Below are 11,127 nucleotides of genomic sequence, written 5' to 3' on the forward strand. Positions count from 1 at the left end.
TTTTTATTTACCTTGGTGAAAGATGTATTGATGCAACATATTTAAGGTGAGAATTACTAACACCCATAAGCTAATTAAGACAATTAATCACATAATTACACCCCAAGAATGGGGGTTTTAGCCACACATTATAAAAAGCAGGAAAATATTACCAACTATGTTCTCCATCAGCTGGGTAACAAAATTCGAGTCTTCACAATGCTTGAAATTAACTTAAAATCAAAACCCAACTTAAAATTCTACTCAAAAACTCTAAAACAGTGTTTGGGATCAAAAACTCCAAGTAAGAACTCTCAAACACTCAGAATATTCGCTCAAAATTTCAGAACTCCTTTTCATCATTTAAAAATTCACATTTATACTCTTCCAGATTTTCAGCTTTTGGACCGATCAGCGAAATTAGTTAAGCATTGCTGATCAGGTCCGCGATGCGCGTTTCTGATGACCAACAATGGTCCACCAAGACGAACTGTAGGTCAGACCACGGTTCGTCGACAGGGGTCTGTTGGTGGTCAGCTGGTAGTTATTTTTAGGGGTAGTTGAGTCTTTTCCTAATTAATTAGTTACTATACTATGTCGTTTTACCATTCACTAAGACTCATATATAAGTATTTTCAATCCCCAAATTAGCCCATTCACTTCATTCTTCCAAAATATTTCTCTCTCTAAGACTTGAAGAAGAAGAAGATTCAACCTAGGATTTCAAGTCAAGGTTACAATTCCTCATTGAAGGCTATCATTTGGATTCAAGGTATGATAGTTTTCATCCATGGATTCCTTCCATTCATTGAGTTCCCAAATTCCTCTATTTCAAAAGGTAGAATTCCCCAATTGAGTTAGGGTTTTCTACAATTATCATGGGTACTTTTCATTGTTGATTTAAATGATTGAATTATGATCTCTTATGCATGAATTGATGAAATATGATGATTTTGTTATGATTTTCCCATGAACCCATGTAATCCCCATGTTTTCAAGTTATGAATCATATGATGTGGGATTTTGAGTATAAAGCAAGAGTTTTATGAAATCAAGCATGTATTTCAAGCTTGACATGTAGTTATGATGAAATTCATATCTAACCTATGTTTTCTAAGTATTGATGATTGAAAGTGGGTTTTGAACCTCAAGAGATAAATTATGGACTTATGCATTTTCTTATGAAATATATGCAGATGTTTTAAGGTTGTGTTAAGAGTAAGGTACCAATGACGATGTTGTGTTGTGTAAGGATATTCTCATATACACATACTAGCATGATGTGAAAGGTTTTCTCACATAGAAATGATTCTTAGATTGAAATTAGGCTTTCTCACCTAGTTTAGTCAAAGACTAACGAGATATATTAATGAAACTAGCTTGGATTAGTTGTCCAAATACACTTTTCCATGAATAATGAGGTCAAGTAAGAAATTACTATTATGTGGGATTTATGCTTAACACCAAGAAAATATTGATAATGAGATAAAAGCTCTCCCGTTAGTAGAGGCCGAGTTTTTAGAAGCAATCTCATGAGATGAAGCTCTCCCGTTAGTAGAGGCCGGGTTTCTAGTAGCAATCTTCTTATCCCTTAACTATGTTACCCCCATAGGTTGATTAGCTAGTGGATCCACTTAAGCTAGAAGTTCATGGTTCTACCTTGGCAAGTAGGACAACCCTTTTTGGTGTGGGAGACACCGGAGGATCATGTTATAGCTCACATGGTCTCTATGTCGGTTAAGGCTGATTCCCCACATTAATAATGAACTAAGGTTACTTCAAGAAGTATTGCATTAGAGTTCAAAGGTTTAAAAGAAGAATTTAGCTTGCATTGACCATGATTTTATGACTTATGTTCTCTAACTCTTTTATATCATCTTTTAGCTTGGTCAATTGCACGTCATGAAATGAAATTTCCCTTTTAGCATGATTTAACTTTTTTATGCATGGCTATCATACTTGGTACATTGTTTTGTACTAACGCATACCCTTTCCTATATTTCCCTAAATGTAGGGTCCATCAGGAACATCAGTTTCGTGGCTAGTGGTTGAGTTTGAGATTTCTGAGATTTGGTGAGTCGTCATGCTTCAAGGACGGAGTTTATTGATTCACTTTCTTTCATGTATTTTCTCTTTTGGATATGATGTATGGGCTTGGCCTAATTTTATTATATTGTATTAGATGGCTATGATAAGACACGCGTTTTAGACTTCCGCTTTTCTTCTATAAAATGTTTTGATTTATTGTTTTACTCTTATTGTACTATTTATTATGTTATCAGAGCTAAGTGGCTTGTATGGAGTTCTTCGGGGTTGTATACTCCATGTTATTTCTAGGGGGTACCCCTGGGTCGTGACAAATATACTGGGGACTAAGCTTCCCCTTATTGCCAAATCTCATAACACATTTCATGGGTGAAACCTTCAAATAAACCTAAATTGTCCACCTCAAACTCCAAGTCTCTTCTCCTAACATCTGTATAGGATTTCTGACGACTCTGCACTATTTTCAACCCTTTTTGAATAGTCTTCACTTTCTCCATAGCTTGATCAACCAAGTATGGTCCTATCAACCCAGCCTCACCAACCTCAAACCATCCAATAGGAGATCTACATCTTCTCCCATAAAGAGCCTCATAAGGAGCCATCTGTATGCTATAGTGATAACTGTTGTTGTAAGAAAACTCAATGAGAGGTAAATGATCATCCCAATTACCCTTGAAATTGATCACACACACCCTCAACATATCCTCTAAAGTCTAATTGTGTTCTATACTTGACCATCCGTCTGAGGATGGAAAGTAGTACTCAAATTTACCTTCGAACCCAAGCCTTTTTGGAAAGACTTCCAGAATTGTGCGGTGAATTGCACACCCCTATCTAAAATGATGGACACCGAAACTCCATGAAGTCTAACTACCTCTTGGATATATAACTTGGCATAATCTTCTGCTGAAAATGTAGTTTTTACCGGTAAGAAATGGGCTGATTTAGTCATCTGGTCTACAATCACCTAAATCAAATCATGTTGCCTGTGAGACAGTGCCAAACCAGTAATGAAATCCATATTGATCATCTCTCACTTTTATTCCAGAATCTCTATATTATGAGACATACCACTGGGAATTTGGTACTCTACCTTGACTTGTTGGCAATTTGGGCACTTAGCAACGAACTCTGCAATACATCTCTTCGTACTACTCCACCAATAGACTTCTCTCAAGTCGCGATACATCTTTGTGGAACCAGGATGGATAGAATATCTGGTGCTATGAGCTTCCTCCATGATCCTCTCTTGGAGTTCGTCCACCTTTGGTACACACAATCTACCTTGATATCTCAATACACCATCTTCTCCTTGTTCAAAAGCCATCACTTTTTGCTTATGAACCTTTGCCTTCAATTCAAGAAAAACAGGATCTTGATCTTGTTTCTCTTTCACTTCGGACAATAGTGATGATTCAGCTCCATTCATCACCACTACTCCTCATTCATTGGAATCTATTATCAGGACTCCCAATCGTGAAAGTCGGTTCATGTCTTTGGCTAATTCTTTCTTACCTTCTTCAACATGGGAAGTACTACCCACAAATAACCTGCTCAAAGCATAAACAACAACATTTGCCTTACCTGGGTGATAGAGAATACTGATGTCATAATCTTTGAGTAACTCCAACCACCTCTTCTGTATGAGATTAATCTTTTTCTAACTGAATACATACTGAAGACTCTTATGATTGGCGAACACATAACCATGAACACCATAGAGATAGTGACACCATATTTTCAAAGCAAACACTACATCAGCCAACTCTAAATCATGGGTTAGGTATTTCCTCTCGTGAATCTTAATCTGTCTGGAGGCATAAGCTATAACTTCGCCATTCTGCATCAATACACAACCCAGTCCAACTCTGGAAGCATTAGAATACACAACAAAACCTTGTGTACCTTCTGGTAAGGTCAACACTGGGGCTGTAGTCAACCATGTTTTCAATTCCTCAAAGCTTTTCTCTCAAGCTTCAGACCATTTAAACTTTGTTGTCTTCTGAGTCAACTTTGTCAAATGGGATGAAATAGATGAAAACCCCTCGACAAACCTTCTATAATAATCAGCCAATCCCAAGAAACTTCTAATATCTATTGGAGATGTGGGTCTACGCCAGTTCTGCACCACATCAATCTTCTGAGTGTCAACTTGAATCCCATCACTAGAAACAATGTGGCCTAAGAATGCCATTGACTCAAGACAAAACTCAAACTTGGAAAATTTGACATACAACTTTCTATCTTTGAGAGTTTGGAGAACTACTCTAAGATGACTGGCATTATCCTACTCATTTATCGAATAAATTAGAACTTCATCAATGAATACGATAACAAACATATCAAGATAAGGCTTAAAAAATATTTTCATAAAATCCATGAACGTTGCAATAGCATTAGTCAAATAAAATGACATGACTAGAAACTCATAATGACCATAACGGGTCCCGAAAGCTATCTTTGGAATATCAATCTCTCTTACTCTCAACTGATGATAGTCCGATTTGAGGTCTATCTTAGAAAATCAAGTGGCACCCTGAAGTTAATAAAAAAGATCATCAATTCTCGGAAGGGGATACTTATTCTTTATAGTAACCTTGTCCAATTGGAGGTAATCAATACACATCCTAAGAAAACCATCTTTCTTCCTCATAAATAAGACTGGAGCACCCCACAGTGAGACCCTTGGTCGAATGAAACCTTTATCGAGAAGGTCTTTCAACTACTATTTAACTCTTTTAAATCTGCGGGAGCCATTATATATGGCGGAATAGAGATAGGATGAGTATAAGGAAGAATATCTATACATAAGTTTATTTCTCTCTTAGGAGGGACTCTGGGAAAATCATCTGGAAAGACCTCGGCAAACTTACTCACAAGTGAAACTGACTGAACAGGTGGTGTCTCAACACTAGAGTCATTAACTCGGACCAAGTGATATATGCACCCCTTTGAAACTAACTTCCTCGCTTTAAGGTACGAAATAAAATGACCCTTAGGCACTACTGAACTACTCCACCACTCTATAACAGACTCATTAGGAAACTGAAACTTAACTACTCAAGTTCTACAATCGACTGAGGCATAAAAAACATGAAACTAGTCCATACCTAGAATAGCATCAAAGTCCACCATATCTAGCTCAACTAAGTCAACCATGCTGTCCTTGTGATTGATAGAAATGGTATCATCATGCTAAACTCTCTCAGCTAGAATAGACTCACCAACAGGTGTGGAAACACTGAAGGGGTCAAGAAGTTGTTTGAGAATAATATCGTACCTAATAGAAACATATGGAGTCACAAAAGATAGACTCGCACCTGGATCTAGCAATGCATATACATCAAAAGTAAAGAATTTGATCATACCAGTGACAACATCTGGTGAATTCTCTTGGTCTTCCTGACTGGTGATAGCATACAGACGGTTTGCTACTCCGCTTATCCCTGAAGTGGATCTTCTAGGTGCAGCTCTGTCTGGTGGAGCTGTTAAAGAAGATTAGGCTCTATTGCCCTCATTACCATTTTCTTGCCTATTCTTAGGGCACTCTCTCATGAACTGACCTGTCTGACCACACTTAAAACAACCAGTGAAGCCATCATGACTTGCTCTTGGGTGGTTTTTCCCATACTTAGCACATGCAAGAGTCCAATTACCTCATTGTGCCACACTACCTTGAGATTGCGCAGGTCTAGTTCTGAAGTTCTACAAATTCTGATGTCTAAACTCACCTATGTTCTTTGGTGCAAGTGCACTAGTAGATGATGGAGTAGGTCTATTTGGTTTTGTTGAAAGGCTTACCGATTTGCATTACTCTTCTGTTGCTCGGACTCATTTCCTATTATTTTAGCCTTTTTGTTCCAAAACTCTTCTCTATCTCTCAGCTTATCCTCCTCTAGTTGTTGCACATGGATCATCAGCCTTGCTATGTCCATGTACCCCATCAACATCGCAACCTTACCCTCTTTTCTTGAAACAACCCAGACACAAACAAGCTCATCCTACTCCTCATATCAGCAAACATCTCCTGAGAATAAAGGGAAATTTGAGTGAACTTAAGGCTGTACTCATGCACACTCAGGGATTCCTGCTTCAAGTTAAGGAATTCTCTTACTTTCGCCTGCCTCAACTCACGGGGAAAGAAACGCCCCATAAATTTCTCTTTTAACACAACCCAATTCACAATTAATGAACCCTCATCTCTACCCTTCTTCCATTGGTTGTACCAAACTCTAGCAACACCCTTCAATTGGTATGCAGCTAGTTCCACACACTCAACATCTGCAACATGCATCACCTTAAACAATTTCTACAACTCTTCCACAAAGTTTTCTGGATCCTTAGTGACACTTGAACCAGTGAAATCTGGAGGATTCATCCTTAAGAACTCAGAGATTCAGGATGTATCAGCAACATCCTGTCAAAATTCTCTTTGTTGCATAGTTTGGTTGGTCACAACTTGACTCAACATTCGGACAGTGTCCTAGAACTCAGCATTAGTAACCTATCCATGGGTTTGCACTTCTGGTGCATTGGGGACCCCTTGATCCTGGGAATCAACATTCCTCCTAGCAGGACGACCTAAAAAAACTCTTTATGGAGGCATGATCTGAAAGATACGCGCAAGCACAAATTAGAAAGAAACTTTATAGAGTTGAACTCTATCGCACAAGAATATGAAGTAAGTGAGATAGTTCAAAAATGTCGTAGGCTTCTAATTATAGTTGTGGCGTGCTTCACACCGATAACTAAGACACTCTAGACATGACTTCATAGACACCCTAGGAATATTGAACTTTGTGCTCTAATACAAGTTTGTCATTCCCCAAGCCTACACCCTGGACGTGGTCAACAGTTGAGAACCATTGCTGGACCCAAGAGAATCCTTGGCCTGGCTCAACTCTCAGCAGAAGACTTACTAAACATAAGATGAACATAAATATAAAGCTTTAACTCAAATGAATAACACAGAATATAATAAATATTCAACTAGCCAAAAATATGCAACTCTAGTCATTGAAACATTTAACAAGGAAATGAAAAGACTTCTCAAACTCTACTATCAATCTATTAAGCCTCTAATACTATGAGGGATGTCAGGACAAGACCTATGATCATCCTAACAAAACTTAAATAATAGAAATAAATAAGGGATCCTCTGGAGGCAAGGAGGCTCACTAAAGCTAACTCGAACTGCTATGGTATCAACAAAGCGCCTGTTGATGACCTTGATCTTCTCTATTTGCATCATGAAACGATGCAGGCCAAATGGCATCAGTACATTGAATGTATGAGGATGTAAGGGGAAACACTGAACATAACATAAAAGATTGAACTTTGAAAGAAGGAAACATACTCACCTCAACTCATGGATACTCAACTCAATACAATATAAAACAACAATGAAGATACAGTTTATATAAAGCATTTAAAGCAGTAGACAAAGACTCAATGTATNGGAGGTAAGGAGGCTCACTAAAGCTAACTCGAACTACTATGGTATCAACAAAGCGCATGTTGATGACCTTGATCTTCTCTATCTGCATCATGAAACGATGCAGGCCAAATGACATCAGTACATTGAATGTATGAGGATGTAAAGGGAAACACTGAACATAACATAAAAGATTGAACTTGGAAAGAAGGAAACATACTCACCTCAACTCTACTCAACTCAACCTCAACTCATGGATATTCAACTTAATACAGTATAAAACAACAATGAAGATACAGTTTATATAAAGCATTTAAAACAGTAGACAAAGACTCAATGTATTTAAAAATACAACAATAATTCAGTTTGTATGTAAATATACAAAATAACTCAATTTGGGAGATTCTCTAACAGACAACCATTACTATGAGCAATGTGATGATAAATCGTCTCGCCTACGCAGCCAGAACTATCCTATACCTTTACGGAGTATAAGATATCCTCAACTAAGTGGATCCACTAATCTATGCTTAAAAAGAAATAAGGAATTATCTAAAAAGTTGACCCTTTCTACCCACGTTGGCTACATGGTTTATGAGAACTTTGAGTTGTATGAACTCGTCCCCATATCTGTGATCAATACTACTCCCAAAAATATAACTTAGCTCATATGTTTAAGAACATTTACTCATTCTCAAGCTTTGAGATTGTTACTCAATAGGTTCTCTTAAAAGAGATTATACTAAAAAACTCCTCATGAACTTATTTGGAAATCGATGTTTCCTCTCAGTTTAAATGTAAACACATTACTCTTGGGAATACTTAGTTCCCATATATTCATTTTAAAACCTGAAACTCAACTCTCCTCATCCTCATGCTCAAGTACTCAAGTCTTAAAATAAGTTCTAAATGATTGTAAAAGACTTCTCAAAATGACTCGAAAGAACTCTCAAGACTTTACTCTTAACTCTACCTTAAATTTGAATTATGAATTCAAGGGTTATGATTCATTGTATGAAGGGTCTCTCGATGTTTAGATATAGTATAGAGTAGTTAGAATTTGAAAGGAGTAAAGGTACACTTTAAAAGAACTCAGACGGGTCAAACGATTGAAAAAAGATGGGGGCAGGCGACCCTGACACACTGAGTGGTGCAGGGCGCCAACCCCTAAATTTCAGAGGCACATATCTGGCAAACTGCTGGCGTGGCGCGCCAGCCTTTACCCAAAATTTACGACAAATTTTATTTCTCATTTTCTGACCCTAATTCACCTAGAATCGAATGATTTCTTCTAAACCCTCTTAGATTCGTTTACCCAACTTAATTACATGAGAATCTACTCGAAAATCCTCAAGAAAAATTCTCATTAATAAGATCATCGCCTCAAAAACTCAAATAAACATCAATATTTAAGAATGAAAAGCAACACTTCAAGAACACTCATCAAGAACTTAAATTACTCAATTCTTATTGATGAATTCGATAATGTAAATCATGATTGGTGTGTGGGTGAAAGAATCCATCACTCTGGAAGCTTACACACCTCTTAGGGATCAAATCCTTGGTGAAATTCCTCGACAATTCTCAAGAATCTTGCCAAATGCCTTTAACCTCTCCTTTTTTTTCCCTCTTGAACTCCTCTCAAAAACCCTAAGCATATTTAGGATTGTGAAAACTGACCCAAATCAGTTTAGACCCCTAATATATTACTAAAGTTTTTAAAAGCTGATGGGGTAAGGAAAAGACCAAAATACCCATTATTAATTCGGGTAAATTTCCTTAACTGGACAGGATGACGTCAAATGGGAATATTTCCCTCATCCAAACTTGAAATTTAGACAACTTGGTGGTGTTTGAAAGAGGATTTCAAAAACTTTCATTTGATATCTTATGGGCCACCTAACCCATCTTCTACTGAAAGTTACAGTCATTTGATGTTGACCCAAACTTCACAACTTAAGCTTAACTTGAACAAATCTCAAATTAGCTCTTTCCAAATTAGTTCTTTCTAAATTTAACTCTTTCTAAGGTGGGATGTTACAGCTACCTTGGTAAGTAGAATCTAATTCTTTCAGTATGAGGAATATACAAGATTCCATGATATAGCTCTCATGGTCTTTTTGTCGGTTAAAGCTAATATCCCAATAAACGAGTATGTTTCTTCAAAACTTTCGTATGTCTCTTATTTTAACTGTGTTGACCATATATTATGAGTTATATGTTGTTACTTCCTTAAAGCTTCCAAATGTTCAAATGTTTGTCATGCAATACATGTTTAAACTATCTATGTCATCATGTTTATTTATACATATTACCCCATACTTAATACATTCCTCATAATAACACATACTTTTTTCTACATTGTTTCACTAATGTAGGGTCGATTCTCCTACTTGTCACGCTCGTGGAGAGTTGATCATTCTACCAGAATCAAGAATTGGTTAATCCTCATGTTTCGAGAACCGAGACACATTTACTTGCTCTATGTTTTATACTTGTTTTGGATGATGTATAAATTACATTCCAACCACTCCTTTTAATGTTTAGATGGCTTATTGAAATCTGATGTATGGATTACGTCCCAACCACTCCTTTTAATGTTTAGATGGATTATTGAGACTATGTTAGAATTTTGCATTATCAAAATTTTTTATGATATGTGAATGCTTATTTTGAAATATTTATTTCTATTATCTTGTATGATGTATGCCGAGTGGCTTATGTATGGCCTTTTGGGGTTCTATACTCCATGTTACACCTAGGCTATACTTTGGGTCGTGACAAACTTGGTATTCAGAGCACAAGGTTTGGAAATGTCCTAGGATATCTCACAAGCCACTTAAAGTAGAGTCTTGTTCATGAGTATGAAGCGTGCCACATTTATGAATAAGAGGCTATAAGATGTTTAAGAAATTCCAGTTATTTCATCTTTCTAAAGTCGTGCGATAGAGTGTAACTCTATATATATCTCTCTCCTAATCCTTATCGGATGCTTTTCAGGATATGGTCCTCGAAGAGTATATGTTAGAATGAATCTGGGTAAGAATGTGGAACAAGAAGTTCCTAATGTTATGACCGATCCTTTGGTCGAGAAAGTGACTAATGCTAAGTCCTGAATTGCTTTCCAAGTGTTGGCTCAAGCTATGATGGCTAAATCCAATAGAGAGGCTAATGTTCTCATGAACCCAAATGTTGGTATAACAGAGGCAAGGATAAGGGACTTCACTAGAATGAATCCTCTGGAATTTCATGGTTCCAAGGTTGATGAGGATCCTCTACGGTTAAGAAGGCAGAGTTGTCCGATTATTAACAAGGGTATTGCAAAAGTTTGGTTCAACCAATGGAAGGAAGAGAGGGCGGTAGATGTGAGTCCTCTTGATTGTGAGAAGGTTAATCTAGAAGGTTAAGGTTGCTTTTCTTGATAGTTTCTTTCCCCTTGAGATGAGGGGGGCAACGGTACTTGATTTCAGCAATCTTTGTCAAGGAAATATGAGTGTGAAGGAGTGTGCTTTGAATTTCACTCAATTGGCTAGGTATGCTCCAACTATGGTTGCCGACTCTAGGGCAAGGATGAGTAAGTTTTTATTGGGTGTGTCCAAAATAGTTGTTAATGAATGTCGTATCATTAAGGAAATGGATATTTCCCATTTGATGATATATGCCCAACA

Source organism: Solanum stenotomum, chromosome 1 (genome assembly GCF_019186545.1).
Source record: "Solanum stenotomum isolate F172 chromosome 1, ASM1918654v1, whole genome shotgun sequence".
NCBI classification, from domain to species: domain Eukaryota; kingdom Viridiplantae; phylum Streptophyta; class Magnoliopsida; order Solanales; family Solanaceae; genus Solanum; species Solanum stenotomum.